At 36.1% G+C, this 21982-nt stretch overlaps 1 long non-coding RNA gene across 1 annotated transcript in view; it reads left to right on the top strand.

Moving 5' to 3' along the window:
- The window catches only part of LOC138128122 (uncharacterized), a 197680-nt gene that overhangs the window by 66900 nt on the left and 108798 nt on the right, over window positions 1-21982 (top strand). The window lies entirely within an intron of this gene.

Genomic DNA, 21982 nt, shown 5'->3' with positions numbered 1-21982 from the left:
TTAAACTGTATGTAAGAAGCATTGGGCGAAAGACGCTTCTGGCGACCAAGTTGCGAAGTACAACTTTCTGAAATGAAGTTGGTTGATGAAGATGAAGAAGCTTCTGAGGCAGACGCCGTGGCACCTTCCTGACCAATCTCGCAGCTAATGTTTACAGAATGAGGGCTGGCATTTGTAGGAGAATTACCTACAATATTGTCAATGTCTTCATAAAAAAGAAATCTGGCACCAGCTCCACGCCCTGTTTTTTTTTTGCAGTCCTTAATGGCCTTGTATGTTCTTAATAAATTCGCCCATTTCTTTTTGCAACTCTCTTCAGAAAAATTTATCTTTTGACTTTGTAACTGCTGTGCAATTATGCCCCAAAATGTCTTCCTTTTTTTGACATGGTGCATGTCTTCATAATGTGCATCAACTGCAGCAATAAGGGCTTTAGTTTCATCAAACGCCCACTGCCGCTTCTCTTCGGTTTGTTTCTGATTTTCTTCTTGGTTCTCCACTATCGGTGTCAATGGCACTGTATCTACTTCTTGCGTCTCCACTGTTGAAACAGTTCTAGTATTGACTGCCCTAAACGTTTCTTCAGTTTCGGTGAACGTTAAGATGTCACCTGCATTCGCATCGTCTTGTCTTAAGACTGGCTGATTTGCCCCATTAAACATTATGATGTTATTGGCAATCCAAATTTCTGCATTTGTTTCTAAATTCAAACAATATATATAAGAGATTGCAACGTAAAATAAGTTTTAACACAAACCTGCATCACGTAATAAAACGTCTCCCTCATCATTTCAATTTTATAAGACATTGTTAAATCTTAAATCAACGTTAAATTAAAATTATTTAATACTTTTGCACGTTGCACGATTGCACATAACCTCGCGTTTACTTGGCGCCGAAATGCTGTCAACATGCATTTTTAACCCCCCACTTCCGAAGTGAGTTTTTCTCACTTATCTGATGCTGGCGCTTAGGTAGTGCATCAGCGGCAAGGGGGGAGGTAAAAAAACTCAGATCACTTCATTTGAGAAATGTAAAAGGAACGAGTTTAAAAGCGAATGACAGTCAACTGAGTTGAGAATAACTGAGATTTGGTGTAAAAGGAAAGCTACATAGATAACAACGAAATAATAAAAAATAAGCAAATTAACAAAAAAATATTTTCAATTAAATCATTTATATTAAAATATTTTTTTGTTAATTTGCGTATTTTTTATTGTTTTGTTGTTATTTAATATTTATTGCAATGGTATTTTTGAATAAAAATTCAAATAAAACAATTGCTTATAAAAAAGAATATTTTATTCAAAAAATTGAAATTACGCCTAAACGGCTGCAAATAGGCATACATAATGTTAATAAAAGTGGCCTTAAAATTTAATTTTACATTTATATCTAGTATCAGAAACGGTAGTTGCCATTTAAAAAAATGAAGTTTTCAACATTTTTTGATTATCAATTTTAAAAAATTGCAGTAGGCGTATGAAACATTAAAAAAATTTCGTTGATAGCGCAAAAAGCCGCCAAATCTTTGGCAAGTCAGTAAAGAAAAAATAAATTATTTATTTCTGATGGTTCAGGAATTATAAATTTTTTAATGAAGCCCTGCAACCTCACTTTTCTGCAAAAAAGATGACATAGGTCAAAAACGATGAAAGATAAGTATTGACAAAAAGACGTACTAAACTCAAAAGTTAAGGTAGAATCGAAATGTGAAGTCAAGATGGGGCCTTTCTATTTAAAAAAACAAAGATGGCATCGATTTCCGGTATTTCCGGAAGTGCCGCCATTTTGAAAATATTTCATTTGAACTTGGAGTAGTCGATTATAGTCAACTACCAATTTTCATATTAATATGATTTTGGGAAATTAAAAAGTTTCTAATTAACGGGCTACGTGAATCAGCCTGTATATTCTGTGCCTCAAAATGAAATTTTTCTCTACTTCTTTTAAATTGTCGAAGAAGTCTTTTACATTCTTTCTATTAAAACTTGTGGCCCTTGAAAGGCTTGTCGCTTCTGGTGTTCGTAAGCTTAGTTGTGGATTTCTTTTAAGATATCCTCGAAACCAATCCTTTCCAGTAGATTTATTTTTGTGCCAACTTTCTGGTACCTTTCTGCCATTTACTATAGCATAATCACTCGCTAACTTCATAGCTGATACTTTGGTTAAGCCATAATGCATTTTACTGCATTCTAGTAAATAGTCAGCCAATAACTTCTCTTCCTGTAGCGAATATCTTAGTAGACTTGTACTGACTTCCCATTTCATCAAATTTCTTCAATCTTTCATGTACCGCCGTAGTGTAGTTCTATCGATACTATACTTCATAGCAGTCTTTCTCAATGACATTCCTTTCAACATCTTCTAAAGCATTGGCAATTTGTTGCTTGGTAAAAGTGTTTCTTCTCGTAGCTTTTTCCTTTGGTTTGTATTTGAAAGGCATTTTTTTTGTCTGAAAACAAATGAATATAATTTAAGAAGTCAGATTATAAAAGTTGACACATGTGCACACCTGCGGGAGAGTTGAACCACTGTTCGAATCGAATTATACAAAAAAAAGTTAAACATTTTAGACAAAATTGCTAATATTTCATGAAACTACATAGCATTAAGAAATAGTTAAAACATTCACCATATACATACCTCGCAATTTCAATGAATGACAAGCAAATCACTGAAAACAAAAATTTTCACTTTGGTGACGTCAAAGCACGTTTCCATCGAATCTAACCAAACTTCACTGTGGAACGCACTGTTGCCACGTAAGTAAGTATATTGCGCGCTAATACACGTTATGAGTCATCTATCCCCCGATTGCGCGAACTTTGAAAAAGATTTGAGGTGGCTCATGTCTCCCCCCTGGTCAAGTGTCCCGGACTCCCCCTACAATTCAATTATAACCTAAAATAGATTTATTAGGCCAAATCACAATATTGATTGCCAACTGAAATGTCATATTTTCATAGATATTTCGAATTTGAAATAATTGTGAATGTTGTACAATAAACTGTTGGCATATATACGACAGTGCATGTGAGATTGAAGTCATACATACGAACCCTAACAACTAAATGTTGGGACACACCATTTAATATTTCGTGCGATATTATTTAATAGAAGCAGTAAGATTTATAAAAATTGTTTAACAAGCATATGAAAGTTTTATTACTGAACAATGCATTGTATCTAACAAAAGTCGGTAATTAGGCTTACAAAGTAATTATAATTAAATAAATTACAAAAAACATGAAAAATTATTGACAACTATATCTTGGGACAAAATCGATAATGCGCAGTTTAATATGGTGTTACATCTCCTTTCGCCTTAACAACCGCTGCTATTCTGGCAGGCATGGTTGCTGCTAAAGATTTGCAAAACTCAGGTGAAAATTTAGTCCATGTCTGCTAATTTTGACTTTAAATCTGGGATTGTTCTCTGAGGGTTATTTCGTAACTGCTGCTTCATCTTATGCCAGAGTGTTTCAATAATGTTAAGGTCTGGGCTACTCGAAGGCCATGACAAAACTGTGATCCCCTTCTCAGAGAGCCATTTTTGTGTTGACTTGGCTGTATGACAAGAGGCTCCGTCTTGTTGGAAAATAAAATTTTCCTCAGCATGCAGCTTATTGATACTGGGAAGAAGACTATTTGTTAATATTTTTTGATATTTCTCAGCGTTTACAATCCCGTCGATAAACTCAAAGTTGCCCAAGCCTTTTGCTGACATACATCCCCAAATCATCACCCCTTTTGGAAATTTCACGGTGCGTTTAATGCAGTCTGCATGAAAAGCTTCATCTTTTGACCTGATAACTCGTTTCCGAAAATTCCCCACACAAACATCGAATTGGATTCGTCACTGAAAATAATTTAAATAGTTTAAATAATTTTAATAGTTTGGATTTCGCCCATTCATATCTATTTTTCTTTTGTTTTTTGGTGAGAAGTGGTTTTTCTTTAGCCTTCATGTTTTAAAAAATTACTCTTAAATTGAAAATGTACAAAATCTTTATGCCGTACCTTATAAAATTTTAGTCCAGATTTGTGTATCCATTGTCTACAACATTCACGAGATAGTTTTAATCCTGACTCTCCATTCCACTGTGCCGTAATGTCTCGTAACGTATTTCGACGCCCTTTTTTACATAACTTTATGAGCGATTGTTGATTTCTTGATGAAACTAGCCTAGGGCGGCCTGGACTTTTACCTTTAACAACAACATCTCCGTTTTCTCGATAGTGTTTTAGGACATTGAAAACAGTTGACTTTGCAATATTTAAAGATTCAGCAACCTGACGAACGGTGTTGCCTTGGCAATATTGTTTGACAATTATTTTTCGCACATCTTCGCTTGTTGCTGCACCTCGGACCATTTTTATATCAGTAAATTTGACAGATACTTGTACTCGTAGTTACCAAAAACAAAACTATGGACTGTTTAGGTGACAGTTGTTGTAATTTGTTGCAAAGCCAACTCCGTTTAAAAAATTAACTGACTCTTTTACAAGCTTGTCCCAACAATTAGTTGTCAACCTTTTTTATACCGAAAAAAATACAAGTTCATCTAAAGTAATAACATATCGCGGAAATATTATGTTTATTCCAATTTATAACTGTAATATAGATACATTGTTAAATCCCCCTAAAAACTGTGTGAATGGTAAATTTGAAGTTGTTTTTTATTAGTCATTAATGAAAATGAAATGCTTGTCCCAACATTTAGTTGTTAGGGCTCGTAAACATTATTACAATTTCCGACATTGTCGATATTGTTGACGCAGTGTCGACGTTTTATCGACATTGTCGACATTGATGACATTTGATGACATTGATGACATTGATGACGTATTGTCGATGTCGACAAATAAAGTCGACGCGTCGACGCCCATCCCTGGCTATCACGTCTAGTTTTTTCGCAATTTGTTTTTTCTTAAAATTGGAATGTTCACCTAGAATGAATTAATTAATTCAAAATTTCGATATTGTAATATGGGACAACAATATGGATATTCCAAATTGGGTGGGACAGCCGGGCACGAGACAAGCACTGGACTCAAAAGGAGTAGACTTCAAGAACTAGAATTGTACCGGGAAGCAATTATAAAAAATAATTTAGTTGTATCCTAAAAAAGTCGTATTAGGTACCACCAATGCAAATTACGTTTATGAGATTTTTGAAGAAGAAAAAATTATTTATTTTTACAGCGTTACAGTGACTTGAGTACAAGAATGATTGTATTAGTTAACAATTGTTCGTTATATATATGGGTTTAGTATTGACTGAAGGTCTATTAAGATTATTTGTATACATATAATGATGCGATTATGCACATATTTATAATTGTATGGTATGATAATTTCTTTTGACGGATGGTCTGCACTTTGATACTATGATACTAAGATTACTTATATACATATTATTATAGTGATACGATTATACATGTTTATCCTAATTATATGATAGTGTATATGTTTTCTTAATATAACTCCTCCCTGCTTAAGTGGGAAAATAACACTGAGGTGTTGTTTTCGGAAGGCTGTTTTTCTGGTTTCTCTGGCTCGTATGTGGTTGTAGAGTGGTCCTTTTTCGAGATGAGGGTGGTCCTTTTTAGGTTCCTTTTTGTTGTCATGACTGTTCAGATTGCAAAACTGCAACTAGCTAGAACAACAATTAGAGAGATTGTCGAGATGCTGTGGGTTACAATTTCGTGATTGGACGTTAGAGTTGAACGGTCCAGAGTTGCTTCTTTTTGGAGTTTCGTAATATCGTCCAACTTGATCTGATGGAGTTTTAGAAGGTGAACTGTGGAATATGTTGATACATCTTCCGTCTTGATTTGAGGTAGGATGAATGGTTCTCCGCTGATGACGTTTTCTTCGTTTGCGAATGTTGAATCTTCGTATGTGATCTTGCAGTGTTGGGGGATGCGAATCACGCTTGGTTTTTCGATGATTTTGTATCCGGGGTTTTCGCACACTTTCTTGATTTTTATTGGTTTATGCGGGACAATCAGGATAAAATTCTTCTTTATCGGTTCAATGATGGTATTGCTTATGGACACCGGTATGGATTGGCAATTGTTGCTCTTCAAGTTCTGCATGAAGGATGTGATGCAGTCCTTTTCGCTATAGGTCAGTTTGTTATCGCAGAAAAAGGTTCCTTCTACACTTGGACATTCTTTGTCTTCGTATTGATAGGTTCTTGGACTGAATATTAGGTAAGGTTTTGGAGGTAAAATGATATGATTGGCTTGGGGGATCTGATATAGGTGGTAGTAGTCAAAATTGATTGTATTAAGAAGAGGTATGTAGATTGAAAAAATAATTCTATTATCGTAAAAAGAAACTTTTGTGTTTGCGATTTGGTAATAAGAAATAAAGTTTTTAAATGTTGGAATTCTGTTTTGGTCGTATAACTTGGACAGAGTTTCGAGCATTTTCTTTAGATCCGAAGTAGAAATAATAGAGTTATGAAGTGTGTTAATTTTGGCAAACATTATGGCGTTTTCTAAGTTATCTAAGAACCTTATTAAAGTTTGGCAGTTTAAAAGAATTTGTTCAATAATATTTCGTGCTCGTGTAAAGGCTGCTACATCTTCGAATTTACTTTGTCTTGGAAGTTGTTGAGATTGGTCTTCATTAATAACTGATTTCTATTAAGAGTACTAATAGTGTTGTTGTAGTTATCTATCAGGTGACTATTCAGTGAAGTTTGTAACTCGATTTGTTTGCTAAGAATTTTATCGTTATTGAGCAGAGTGTTAATTGCCTTATTAAATTTTTCACCGTCATCGGAGTCCAGAGTCCCAAATAAAAACTTTGACGTTTTTCCAATTATGTCTAAAAGTCCGCGTTTGTTTCTCGTGTTGGGTTTGATATTAATTAGTTTAATCTTTGCTTCGGTGATTATGTGGTTAGTGTGAGTTAGTAGGTTTTCTAATGTGTTTTTGTAGATATTTGTTTTAGAAGGGGTTGTGCTATTAAAGGTATTGTTGATTGTTTTGAATTGATTGATAGTGTCGTCTAATAGTTCTGATAGTGAGTTCGTATCGATAAAATGGATGAAAGTGTGTTGGTTTTCGATTATTCTACCTGGTCCTAGGTGGAAGGGGAGGACCTGTGACTCGACTGGTGTCACTTCAATGTCTTTCGTCATTAGTGGGCTCACCGATGTTATTAGGATTGTTATTAGGAAGATCATGTTGAATCGTTCTCTGAAACAAGGCCTTTTGATGAATTTTCCGAGGGTTTTTCGTGGCAGATTTGTGATATGTACCTCTATGTGTTACCAATTTGTCGTTTTGATCTGACAATACGTTTGTTTTGATAAATTTAGGTTTGGCTTTATTTCGTTCTTTTGTGGTTATGTAAGCGGGGTCATTTGTTTTGAATTCTTTGGGTGTTTCTCTGTTTTCGTTAAGTTTGCTTATTAAAATTTCTTTATTATTATTTAACTTTTCTTTAATTTGATTGTAGATAATATTAGTCTTTTCTTTATGATTTTGTATGTAATTTGATATTATTTTTCCATCCGTTAGGTCGAATGGATGAGTCGACTCTAAGTGCCCTTTTAAAACTTCGAATGGTGTATGACCTGTTACTGAATGGATAGCATTGTTGTAACCAATTATTGCGTAATTCATTAGAGAAGTGATATTTTCGTGGGGTTTATCTATTTTTAGGCATCTAATTTCTTCCGCTAACGTTGAGTGAAAACGTTCGACTGGCGAATTGCTATTGGAGTTTTTGGAAGTCGTAAAATGGAGCTCTATTTTGTGTAATTCGCAAAAGTTTTCTAATGAATTGTTTTTAAATTCACCGCCGCGATCTGCTGTGATCTTGTTAGGTAATCCGTGATGGGAAATAAAGACCAGTAAACTGTCTATTATGTTAATCGGTGACAAGGAAGCTATGTGGTAGGCTTGTCCATATCTAGAGAAAGCATCGAGAATTGTCAGAAATGAATTATTTGATATTTTGAATGTATCGATATGGATGTGTTCTAATGGTTTACTAGCAGTGGGAGTCAGATTGAATTTTAAGACTGGAGGATTTCTTTCATATTTGCTCACTTGACAAGTCACGCAGTTGTTAACAAAATTGGTAATATCTTTAATTAAATCCGGCCAATAAAAATTGCGTTCAATTGAGGTTTTCATTTCGTTTATTCCTTTATGACAGGTCTTACCTTGATGATGATATATTAATTTTTCTGTTTGTTGATCTGAATTTACGATGTCTTGTAGTAGTATTGTACTCTTAATGAATTTGAAGGAGGAATTTTTAAAGCAGCTTTGAATTACATTGTTAAAAATATCGGCTAATTCTAGGGTTTTGAAATACAAGGTGTAATTCTGTTTGGAATCAACGTATTCTTTTATTACGTTAATTATGTGGGATTCGATGTTGTTTGTAGGTAACGATATCGTTAGGCGATTTTTATTAAAAATTGTAGTTTGTTGAACGTTTGGTTTTAGTATGTTTCTGGAGCAAAATAATATTACTTGGTTTTTATAGTGGTTTAGGGGCTTGTTTGTTATCGGGATGGTAATTACTGGATTTTCTAACGCAGAATGAACGGTTTCATTATCTGAAGGGTTTTTGTCAGGGGGTTTTATCTGTATATTAGATATTATATTAATCTTAGAACCGTGAGTGACTGAATTGCTCAACGTTGTTGATGGAGTTGGTTTGCTGATGTTCGATGTTATATCATCGTTACGCAAGTGGTCTGGAGGTGGAATTGGAGAATCCATGTATGATGGATTTTCGGATACTGGAGTGAGGTGTTCGTTTTTTAAGTATTCGTCAATCATTTGTGTGGTATCTCCGACGTTAGCAATGACTGAAGAAGTGTCGTCGTTTTCTATCGCGTTGATCTCTGTTCTTGATAATGCGTCGGCATTGGTGTTCTGTTTTCCTTTTTTATACATTATTTTATAATCGAATTCTTCTAATTTTAGACGCCATCGCACTAACCGCGAATTTGGCTCTTTAAGGTTAAATAACCATTGAAGTGGTTTGTGATCTGTGACGATAACGAATTTGCGTCCGAACAGGTATGGTCTAAAGTATTTTGTTGCCCACACGACTGCGAGTAATTCTTTTTCGATGGTACTATAGTTACATTCAGCTGGATTTAGTGTACGAGACGCTTATGCTACAGGTAGGTCGGTACCTATATTTCCTTGGCTCAGTATTGCTCCAATGGCGAAATTCGATGCATCGGTGGTGAGTATAAAGGGTTTCTTAAAGTCTGGGTATTGTAAAATCGGATCGTTACATAAAATGTCCTTACAGAATTGGAAGGTTCTGCAGAATTCGTCTGTGTGTTCAATCTTAGCGCCCTTTTTTAGACAGGTGGTGAATGGTTTCGTTATTCGCGCAAAGTTTTTTATAAATCGTCGATAGTAACCGAGTAATCCCAAAAATGATTTAATGTCTTTTGCTGTTTTCGGTATAGGAAATCGTTGTATCGCTTCTATCTTCTTTGGGTTGGGTTTGATTCCTTCGGGCGTGACGATATGACCAAGGAATTCTACTTCTTTCCTGAGAAATTCGGATTTATCTAATTGAACTTTAAGTCTACATTCGCGTAATCTTTTGAAGATTAGTTTCAAATTGGAAATGTGCTCTTGAAGCGAGGTTGAAAAAACTATGATATCATCCATGTAAACGAAACAAGTTTTTTCTTGTAATTCTTTGAGAACGTTGTCCATTACCCGTTGAAAAGTTGCGGGTGCGTTTTTCAGACCAAATGGCATGCGAACGAACTCATAGTGACCGTTTTCCACGTTAAACGCCGTTTTAGATATTGAATTTGGATCCATTTCGATCTGATGGAATCCGGAGGCGAGGTCAAGGGTGGTAAAATACTGACATTTTCCAAGTTTATCGAGTATATCTGTGATATTTGGTAGTGGATACCTGTCGTCTACGGTCTTTTCGTTTACTTTTCTGTAATCTATGACGATACGCCATTTTTGTTTTCCGCTTGCATCGATCTTTTTTGGTACTACCCAAATGGGTGAACTCCATGGACTTTGTGACGGTCTGATAATTCCATCTTTGAGCATCTTGTCTATTTGATTTTTTACTTCCAATTTGTGAACGAATGGGTACCGGTATGACCTTGTATGGATAGGAATTTCGTCCGAAGTCTTTATTTGATGTTTTATTTGATTGGTGAATGTAAGTTTGTCATCGTCTTTATGAAATATGTCTGAGAATTCACGGCAAAGTGATGTTATTGCTTCCTTTTCTTCAATGTTAAGATGATCGGTTCTGATCAAGTTTTCTATTCTTGAGGTTTTATTACACATACGTTTTTTTGTTTCAGGAAAAAATTGTTCGACATGAAAGATTTCGAAACGTTCTTTGTTTGACTCTGAAAAATTTACTGTCTTTAATGGTTCAAATAAAATTAGGTCAATTCTTGAATCAGTCCTATTGTGAATTTCCATCAGTGCGAATCCATCTTTTGCAGTAGTTAAAGTTTCAGGAATGTATAAATCGTTGATGGTTTGTTCCAATATAATCACGTCGCCGTTGTTGCAATTGACCGGGAGTTTCGTTTTCAAAATTTCGTGTGAATTTACACTGACTGTGTGAGAGGTTTCGTCGGGTTGTCTATAATAGAATGGAATTTTCATTATACCGTTTGTTAAGATCTTATCCACGAGGTTAATTGACAGTTTCATCTCTCTTAAATCTTTCAGGCCTAAAATTCCGTCAAAATATTCATGAAAGTCAAATAACAAAAATTCTATTATTTTATCGTTGTTTAATTCAGGAAATGCTTGTGTTTTTGCCTTGAATCGAATAGGTTTTTCGCCCGTACTGGTTTTGATTTTTGAGGGTTCATGATAGATGTCGAAGGGGAAATATTTTTCTGCTATTCCGGCTCTAATTATGGATTTATAACATCCGGTGTCGATTAGCAGTTTTACGGGTGGATATGAAAGTTGGATGTAAGGAAGGGAATTGTAACAGGTTGAATTATTTACTTCGCAGGTCACGTCGTCGTATTTGAATCGTAAACTAGTCGAAAATTTTGATACTCGTCGATGGTGGTTTGTACAAGGTCATCGTCGGGGTTTTGTGTGTCTTCGTTGTCGCAGAAGTAATCGTCAGGGTCTGTTTGGTTATTATGTGGATATTGTTCGTTGTGACTTGTTTGTTCTTGATAATCGTAATTATGACTCCTATTAGTCGATGTACTCGGCTCATCGGTGCTATAAAAATCGTTTTCCTGATGGAATAGTTCTTCTGAGATGAAATTTTTTGGTCTTGCGGTAAAAGTTTGATTCGGAAATGGGCGTTGAATAGTGGGATTTCTGGATGTTGTCGACATCGGTTCGGGTTTGTTACTAGGTGCCTGTCCCGTTGGCTTGAAGACGTTTTTTGGACGGCCAAAAACTTGGGTGTTTGTAAAGAATTTTTCTGGGGTCGGTCGAGTTGTGAATTTAATGGGTTGACTAGGAAAATTATTTTGTTGTTTAGGATATTGGTACATCGGTGTTTCGCGTATAGGGGGTCGATTAAATTGTTGGTTTTGGTTATGTGAAGGTCTTTGTGGAGTTTGATTGTTGTGCATATGGTAAGGTAAACTTATGTTAGTTGGAGTAAAGTGAGGTGTGTTGTTAAAAGAAGGTTGGGGAGGTTTTCTTTCGTGCATCTGAATCTGTGGGGTTAAGCGATTTATTTGTGATGGTGGATGTTGTGTGTACTGGAAATTTTGTTCTTCGACAACCAGATTCATCGCTGTTTCTAAGGATTTTGGATCTCGAAGTCTAATAATACTTTGTAATGTACCTGTTAATCCGCGAATAAAAGTCTTAAGTGCCATGTTGTCATATTGTTTTAGATATATGGTTTTTGTTGCATCAGACATTTCTAATACACTAAGTGAATTGACTTTAGCTGATAATTGGCTACGTACTGTTTGAATTCTTTGTCCAAAGTTCAAAGGTGACTCGTTTTTGAAAGGTCTCAAAAAGATTAAGTCTTGTTCTAAACAGTCGATATTTCTTTGATCTTTAAAGCACGATCTTAGGGTCCTTTTTATTAAGGGCCAACTATTTAGTTCGGTTTTTGTTGCTACTAGAGCTTGGGCTCTACCTGTTAATTTCCCTATTCCTACTCTTAATAGATAGGAAGCTATTGTTGGGTCTGTGCCGAATGTATTGAACAAATGGTCGCATGATGAAATAAAAATTTCTAAGGTTGTTAGATTACCGTCATACTGTGGAACTGTATCGACATGTAATTTTATCAATTGAAGATTGAAGGTACTTTCGTTGTTTGGTGCCATAATGTTGTTGGGAATTCTTAAATGTTTTATTTTATCGATCAAATGGTCTAATTCGATACTCGAATCAGTGTCGCTATCTGTGCTCATGAAAATTCGATTGACTTTATTTATTATTACCTATCAATAAGCGAAAAATGTATTATTTTTTTTTTTGCAAAAGAAATTTCGATCTTTTGAATTAATTGAATTATTTTTTATTTTTATTTTTTTTTTTGAAAAGAAAGGGAATCAGACGGGATGCTCAGTCCACTAACCTGGTGTTCTTGAGTATTGCCAGTCGTCTGGGGGTGAACCAGTTGCCTCAAAGTCCTCAGCTGTCGAAGTCGAACTTTAGATTTGCTTGATGCAGGTCCTTCGCTCGATGTCTTCCTGTTGCACCTTCTGTCCGATACAGGAGTTACCTCAGGTTCTTTCTTCTTGAATAGTGCTTGAGGAATTGAAATCCCAAATCGCGATATTATTGCTCGATGCAAGATGATAATACACGATCGCACTATCCTACCGACTGCGCCAATTACGTTTATGAGATTTTTGAAGAAGAAAAAATTATTTATTTTTACAGCGTTACAGTGACTTGAGTACAAGAATGATTGTATTAGTTAACAATTGTTCGTTATATATATGGGTTTAGTATTGACTGAAGGTCTATTAAGATTATTTGTATACATATAATGATGCGATTATGCACATATTTATAATTGTATGGTATGATAATTTCTTTTGACGGATGGTCTGCACTTTGATACTGTGATACTAAGATTACTTATATACATATTATTATAGTGATACGATTATACATGTTTATCCTAATTATATGATAGTGTATATGTTTTCTTAATATAACTTGCATATCAAACTCTGTTTGATGAAGCAGTTTGTAAAGACTCTTGATAAAAATGGACAATGAACGTTTTGACCAAGATATAAAACAAATGGAGAGGTGATATCAATGAGGATGGAGCCTATCAATGATGGCAGACTTTTGTTGGATGTTACGGCGCGATGTAACCAAAAAAAACATACAGCAGACAATCAATTAAAAGAAGTTTCCTCACAAAGCGTCAAAGATGCCATTCTCATAAGGAATAAAAAATTTAGTTGGATTTTTAACCAAGAATTATTAGAAACATCTTATTTTCCTAAATAAATTGCTTAAATTTTTTTTGTTAATTGTGAAAAAATCTGACGTGATACAAAAAAATGAAGGGTATTTTTGTAATCAGGGCTCCAATATTATACAAAATCTGTTATCAAAATCAAAACATCGATTACAAACTTTTGTTTTGCAGGCCTGTGTAATCTCACAGAAGCAGGAATACTGCTGCGATAGTTCGTGTCTTGTTTTGATATAAAAGGAGCTACTTTATTTAACAAACAATGGAAGTCACTTAAACTCATTCTTGTAAAGTTTTTAAAAAGGGCTCCGTCATCTGGATTTAACTGAGACTAAAAACTTTCTTGGGATAGGTTTCGTTGTGCAAACAATTGTCTATTCCACCACCTTCGTCTTTTTTTCTTTTTCACTTGTTGGGTAAACACTAGATATGCCGCAGCTGCAATCATCGCATCCGACGTTTGATACGATTTAAACATAAATGTTGCACTGATACTGAAGGCAATAATTAGTTGCTTAGGTATAAAGTCGCAGCAACCTGGTTTGTGCGACCGGCAACATCACCAGAAAATGTTGCTGGCAACATGTTGCCAATTGTTGCCTTGGTGTAAGGCCGCCTTTACAGTACTTAGCCACATGTCCATACCTCTGGCACTTGTAACACTTGGTCACTTTGGCGTAGTCCTTCACTCTGCAGGACAGCCACCCCAGGTAGACACTCCGGTCCCTAAGATGCGCCTCCTGGCATCTGGCGTAACTTCCAGGACCTCGTTGCACAATATTGAAAAATTTACAAGTTACAAAACATAAGTTATTAGTACCCATAGATTGTGTTGCACAATTATCTTAGTTACAGTTGTAAATTCTGTTATATTTTATTAGAAAAAAAGAAGAAATTACAAGTGTAGTTGGCATAACCAACAGCCTCAGAAACGGCACCATACAAAAACTGATCCTTCATTCTCACACGAGGAAATATATAGAGCGGTGGAATGGAAACTCTGAACAGCTGAAATTGTTCCACACATTGTGACTAAAGATCCTCGCTCGGCAGATACGCATTGTCCTACTGCTTTTGAACCTGTTTCTGCTATCACTCTGGGTGCTTGGAGGACTGTTGTAACACCCGTTTCATCTGTATTCCATATCCGGTCTGGTGCAAAATTATATTGAGCTTGCACTGTGGCATAATTGTTAAAAAAATCCTCCACATTTGCTCTGTTGAAAGCTGAAGATCTTGCTATACTCGTGTTTTCAGATTTGCGATTAGAAAGCTTAGGATGACGCTTCATAAAAGATTGCATCCAATCAATACCCGCTTTCTTCTTAATTTCCCAATTGTTAGGAATTTTTTTACCAAATTTCAAAGCATATTCGGATGCAAGGTCCCGACAAAGGTTGTATGTTAAGCCATAACACATTTTTGAACACTTTTTGAGATACATCTCCAGCTGCATTTCTTCATTTTGTGAAAACACTTGCCTTGTAGCATATTTTGATTTGGCTCTTCTTCTGATTGATTATCTTCATTTCCAGAATCGTCGACAGCGTTATTATTCAGACGCTTTTTAGCTTTAACCACACAATCAAAGAGAGTTGATTTTGGTATGTTAAATGTAATTGCAGCTGCTCTTAAGGACATAGCTTTGCTAATAACATTTCTTACTGCATTTTTCAAAACATCACTTGGGATTTCTGGCCGAAAAGGACGTTTTCTTTTGTATCTTCGCACCATCCTACCACCAATACAGAATGACTAAGCAACGAGTTAAAAGACCATGGGGCAGAGTCGGACAGTCCGAACCTGCCCCACATTCCTTGTCCGAACGTGGCCCAGTTGTACATAGTTGAGTTTTATTTCTACAACTTCTAGGAACACGTGAAACCGTTATGATTTTGTGAGGTTAAAAACAACCAATTTCTCTAATAAATATATTAATTCTTACCTAAATACGAAAATTTAGGAGTAGGACCTTACTAGTAGATGTCTCAACCTTATATCACAAGTCCGTTCATCACATTTTATCACATAATTTTAGCATTTATTAATTTTGCAGTAAACCACGCACTGTTAACTGTTCTAAGCCAGAGATTGATTAATATGGTATAGTCTTCTTGGAGGTAACTTTGAAATGTCCGGAGGTGCCCCATGTCCGAACCTGCCCCCTTCTCCCCTACATATTTATTCATAAACACTGCTGTATGATAAACAATTGTTATGATATTTTATTTTATTTTATTTAACAAAAATCATTAATTTTCAAAGACTGAACAGGATCCAAATTTTCAATTCTCTGTGTTCTCAAAGTTTTTAGTTACTCCAGCATTACTAATCGCTGAAGTTCAGCATTTGAAAGGGAAGAAGTTTCCTGCGTTTCATTTTCACTTAAAATATTATTTGTTCGTTTTCTTTTAATTACAGGTGAGTTTAATTACGACAGTTTAGAAATGTCATTTCTGACGCTACAACACACTATACTTGATATCAATGGAGCATTTGCTCATATGGCAAAAAGCGCAGGGTATGAGTAGAAGTATTTGTTTATTCATTTAAAGTTAAGCAAATGCTTTTACTCAGACCACAATTGCTTTTGCTCCTTGCTCATGCTCCCAAGCAAATGCTCCGTTTTAATTCATACGGCCCACTTTCAAACCAATGCACAGTGGTCCGATAACCCATAAAAACTGGCCAAAATTCCTAGCGCTCAAAATACTTAATTTTCATTTGTTGAAATATTTATAAGTTGGTGCCACGTGATTAATAAAACGTAAAAATGTATAGAATTTATTGGGAAAAATTGATGCTTTAATATTTTTATGTACCTATTTAAATTAATTATTAGTTCATGTGTAAGGTCCCATTTAGAACCCACAAATTAGATTGAAAAAGTACCTATTTAAGATAGCTAATAGCTATTCTGTTTCAAGGATAATAGAATCTAGAGGCATTAATAGATTTTCGAGTTCCTGTTCCTGGTCATCCATATCATGACTATTTGCATTGCCGTCATCATCCTGCTCAATAGTGGGTTCTGCAAATAAAGCAACTACTTCTGAGGGCAACAGTAACTGCTGTTTTTTTCTTAGTCTACTGCTCAAGCTTGCACTAGATACAAGTGGATCAGACGTTTCAAGAGACCTGTGTTATACATATGAAATAAAGGAAATCAAATTATTATATTATTACCTATTAAAAACATCTGTCAAATTGTGAATTCTACTGTCCTTCCTGGCATGCATTTCTCTGTCTTTCTTATAAAATTTATTTCTAGATTCAGCCGCATCTTCTCCAAAATTTCCTAGAGGTAATATACTGTTTAATAAAATTTCTTTCCCATGAATTAAGACTTTATGGACGGATGCAGGCATGGGGTACCAATCATAAAGCTTCATGTACAAGTTTCCTGTTTCGCTGCAGTATTCTCCAAATAAATCTGGATTTAATGGATACTGACAAACAAGAGCAATCAAAATATTTTTGAATCTTTTTATTAATTGTTCATCCACATCTGTTACTTCGGCAAATTTTTCTGTTTGATTAAAAGCCCTACGTGATGTATTGCCATCATTTGTGGTACCCGAGCTTTTGGCTTATCAATATTGAGCCCCATTTGTTCCCAAAATCTTTTTTGAATTTCTAATTTTCGTTGCCTAAATGTAATTTTTTGAGCTCCACCCCTGACCTGCCAGGTTCTCAGTTCAATTCTGTATGCAATGTGTAGGATGCATTCGAAGAACCGTATCCACGCATGCAAAGGACTTATTCCATATTGTAATGTGCTTTAAAGACTGGCGAACTAAAATTGGTCGTGCTTTGAAAAGTTTTGGGCGTTGCGCCGCAGATGGGACAAGCTTGGGAAGATTTGGTGTCAGTCAAAGCATTGAGGACTTTGCCATCAATTAGAGTCATATGCAAATCAAATCGTATCCGTAACCGTTTTTCGTTCGAAAATATTATGTCCGTGTGTTGAAGACATCGGATTTCCTCTAGAATATGTTCTCTACTTTCTTTAACGTATTCGATTTAATGGTCTGCAAAACCGTATAGACTGCGGCGTGTAATTATTCCATAAAATTGTGTTAGTATTAGTTGCAATTAACCGCAGAGGAATAACTGTTGTCGCAAATATACTAGAATCATTTCGTTCGTTGTCATTAGAAGTAAATTTCTGATTATAATTTGAAAAACCCGAGCTTCCATCAAAACCATAACTAAGTACTAGAGTTGCTTCACAAAACGTTAAGTTCTTGTTGTTAAGATACTGCTCAATTACGCTGTTTTGTAGCTGAACAATACGTCTAACCGTATGATCTAAAAGATTACCTAAAGGTACTTTAGCTGTTGTTTCACCAACAGTAAATCCACTTATTCGGCACTCCATTTTTGCTTTTAATATTGTTGCATATGGTGGGTATATGTCCGCATTTCTTTCTTTACTTCCTATACGCATATTCATATATTGACTTTTGCTTAAATTATTATCTAATAAAAAGGACAAAGCTTCATCAGGGCTGTAGGCAACGGGAAGTTTTTGTGGGTTTGATAAAGTTTTTCTTATTTTAGAAGATAGTGAGGGAATCCGTCCCATTTGCTTTAAAACAGCAGCTAAATCTGAATTTCCGGAAACTCTTGCTGCGCTACTAGCAGCATGAACCAACATATCCGGGTCCTGATCGCATTCTGATACTATTTTAGAAACTAGTCTTCTTTTTGAGCGATCTGATTTTTGATGATAAGAAAGAGATGGACGGCCAACAGGAGCAGATGAAGATGTGGATTGCACAACAGGATGTTTAGGAGTATTCAAACACATTTCGAAGTAGTTCGTTAACCATTTTACATTTTGGCGAGAAAATCGCTCGAACGTTCTCTTACATCTAACCCATTTGGTTTGAAATTGTCTGCACAATCGTCTGCTCCTTTCAAAAATTAATTGTTTTTCGTTATGTGACATATTTTCTTTGTCCGAAAATTGATTTATAATATAGGCACGCACTGCGGAATCCTCTCTGCCTGATGAATGCCAAACTTCAAACAAAGGGTTTGATAACTTGCGTATGGCGTCTGAAAATGGAAGATTTTTGCTAAAGGGGCACCTCGGGGCAGGGAAATCTTTTACAAAATTTTGTGAAAGGGTTGAAACTACTTTTTGAACTAAAAATTATGTTGGCCTTCCTTGGCCAATTTAAAAAAAAATCTGTTAAAAACCATGAAAAAATGTCGTTATGAATAAGTCCTCAAATTTGTTTGTAAAAGCTTTTTATTCTGTTCTAATTTATGGCGGATATAATTGTAACCTAAGGCTTACGTGCTTTTATATTATTCATGATTTAAGACAAGATATGACTATTATTATTACCAATAAAGTACCAATTCTAAAAGATTGCGCTCAGTCATCAATTCAATCACTTGACAAACTGATCATTTTGACAGTCTACACATCAGTTTCGGGTCAAAGCCGACTACTATTTTAGGGTGAAGTAATTGATTTGGTTATCGTAGATTAAGTTAAGGTAGAAATGACATGTTTTCAAAGAAGTTAAAAATATCCTATTTGGGCCACTTTTTAGGGGTTATCGGACCACTGTGCAATGTAGAGCTGTACATAATTGTTGTTTAGCCGTAAGAGCCCCACTTCTTCCGCTATTATATTGAACCGCTCCAAAAAATATTTCACTTTTGATAAAAATTATTTCAACTTGTTAATTCGGATCTCAATTTTTATTAGCCACGTTTTGCTTGTAAAAATTTGGCATCAAAAATTACAAAACTAATGTATTAATTGATTTGTGGCTGCTATTGTGCAAGAGCTACTAGTAAAATCAGTGTAAAATACACAAATATTGTACATTTTGCAACTTGTAACTTGAAATTACTAAAGATGAGATTGTGCAACATAATTTTACTACTTACAAGTTACAAGACTAATAAAATGATTGTGCAACGCGGCCCAGGACTCTGTTCGCCGTATCCTGTTCATTTGCTCGGTGTTTGAACGCCGACTTAATTCCTTCGTCCCTGTGTGACACCGGGAGACCTTGGTTTATCTAGTCGCACACATCTTCCTCTGTTAGTTCGTTTGGGACGTTGTAGATGTAGACAATCAACTTGGGGAGATTACTGTTTGGCACCCTCCCTTCCAGGTTTATTTGGGTTGTCAATATCTTCTTGGCTACTGGTTGGGCTGGTTGTCCTAGCAATGGCCGTCGCGAAAGTAGGGACGCAGGGTTTTGGTGGAGTTCCTCCTGCCAGGTTCTTCTGTACCGCTCGCTCAATAGTAGTTTCGATACTTCTAACCGACATTTGACTGTCCCAAACGCTCACGCCCACCACAAGCTAGGCCAGATCACACAGTGTTCTGTGAACTTTATTTATGGAAGCACCAGCACTCCCTTTTTGTTGGAACGTCCTTTCGAGATCAGTATAAACTCGAAGATGGTGTCAAATTGCTCGTTGAGGTCGTCCAAACACTCATTTATCTGGTTCTTCACCGTCTTCTCTTGTTCGTCCTCAAGCATCGGGATAGTTCCTGGATGGTCCACATCGTTAGGATGATCCTAGTTATTGGGCATCAGATTGCGACACCCTAGTGTTTCTGCATTTCTTTCCACCTGATGTCATGTTAGACACGGCGGCAGGAATCCCTGTGCCCCCTACCTGGGAAGTGCGACTAACACGGCAACACTACTCGCTTCTGCGTGTATTTCCGCAGCCCTACAGGCCCACGCACTATTTACCCGCTGCCTATCAACGCAGTGTCCGTTTTTCTGCAAAACTCGGGGAGTACCCTAGCACGTGGTCACCACGCGCACGCCGTGTTTTTCGAGTAGTCTCCACAGTCCGCAGGAAATTTGACACTTTTATTCATTGCACTTCACTTTTATCTGGCCATTTTTCCCGATCCGACGCGAATGTCGAGAAAACCTCGTGCACATGGTACCACGTCTGGCCTGGCTTTTCTGTAAAATTCTCAGGAATCTGGACCAATGCAACAAAATAGTTATTTGTATAGCAAGGCTGCGAAATCCTACTTTGACGAACCGAGAGAAAAATTGTCGTCAAGGCCGCTTTGCGGCCGAGACAAGACAATCTCGAGGTCGTCAAAGGATTTCGCAGCCAAGGTGTACACAACATTTTGTGTGCAACCCGAAAATTTGTAATTATAAAATGAACAGGTAAAATTTTCTTCACTGTCAATAAAAATAAAGTCGGCCTACATGTCGCCATGTCGCTATGGAAACGACATAAATAAAACAATTCACTTTGAGAAAAATTGCAAAAATGTCCTAAGAAAATTACGATATTTCAGTTTCGTGTACTCATCCAGTGTTAAAAAAATATTATAAATTGTGCAGTGTCGCATTTGAAACCTGAAAAATCGAAACAGCAATATAAAAAATGTTACAGTGACTTTGAGACTGATGTAACAAGAAGAATGTGAAAACCGTGTCGGATAATGTTGCATTGGCTTACCTATTTACTTGAATTTATTTATTGTGGCAGGTAAATGTTAAATTCTGTTCTGCTCCCTTTTAGGTTATTTTAATCGTGGAAATATCAGATGCCGTGCGAAGAGACAAATAAACCAAAATGCCATTCAGGATTCAGAGTATGTTACTAGATACCCTTTACCCTTTTTGACCGGTGAAAAATTAACCTAATTCATACGTGTCTGTTCTAGATCGATAATGGGGCTCTTTTTTACCGACTCGTCATTCATGAGGCGACCACTCGATTTGAAATTGGCGGTAACTTCAAACCGGATGAAAATTCTGTACTAATAGCGGCCGTTCCTGACACAAAAACTGGCATAAATCAAACTTTAACTGTACCCAATCCAGATTTTATAAGATCACACCGCAAATATAGAGATAGATATGTTGTAATTGTGATAATAAATAAATATTGAAATGACTTACTTTTACGGCCGTCGTCAAGGCAACGGCTGCGAAATTCAATTTCGCGGCCTGCTCTAGGCACGCGAAGTGCTCATTTCGCGTACGGTTGCACACAAAAATTATTTCTCGCACCATTGATGCACTGCACAACACTTTGCTGCTGGTATTTTCACTATTTTTCACTACGTATTTGAGGAAATTTTGACCACGCAGTCGCTGCGGAGCTCAGGTCAACACGTCCGCACGTCTATTTCTCTAAAAGATATGTTATGCATTCTGCAGTACTTTTGGCTGTGAATTTCAGAGCTTCAGCAGTTTTCTTGGTTCATCCTCACATAATGGCCCTTATGGTGTATTTTGTAGTCATGCCACGTACAACAAAACACAACATCTTATTAGCCAAAGTTGGTTTTTTGCCAATAATCTGAGTACTTTCTCCAGTTGTCTTCAACCCATAAAATGTATCTTCCGTTCGACTGTACCTAATATATCTTATCTTTTATACACATGTCAATTATTATGAGACTACAAATCCTTTCGACTGGTTGTAATAATTCTGCTTCCGTTTTTATGCGAGTCTATCAAGTTTGTCACTTCTTGTCCATTTCCTAGGTACCTTTCAAATGTGCGTCTGCTTGGCAATTTTAAAACT

Source organism: Tenebrio molitor, chromosome 4 (genome assembly GCF_963966145.1).
Source record: "Tenebrio molitor chromosome 4, icTenMoli1.1, whole genome shotgun sequence".
NCBI classification, from domain to species: Eukaryota; Metazoa; Arthropoda; class Insecta; order Coleoptera; family Tenebrionidae; genus Tenebrio; species Tenebrio molitor.
Note: the sequence above shows the minus strand (reverse complement) of the source record. Positions and strands in the feature narration are given on the sequence as shown.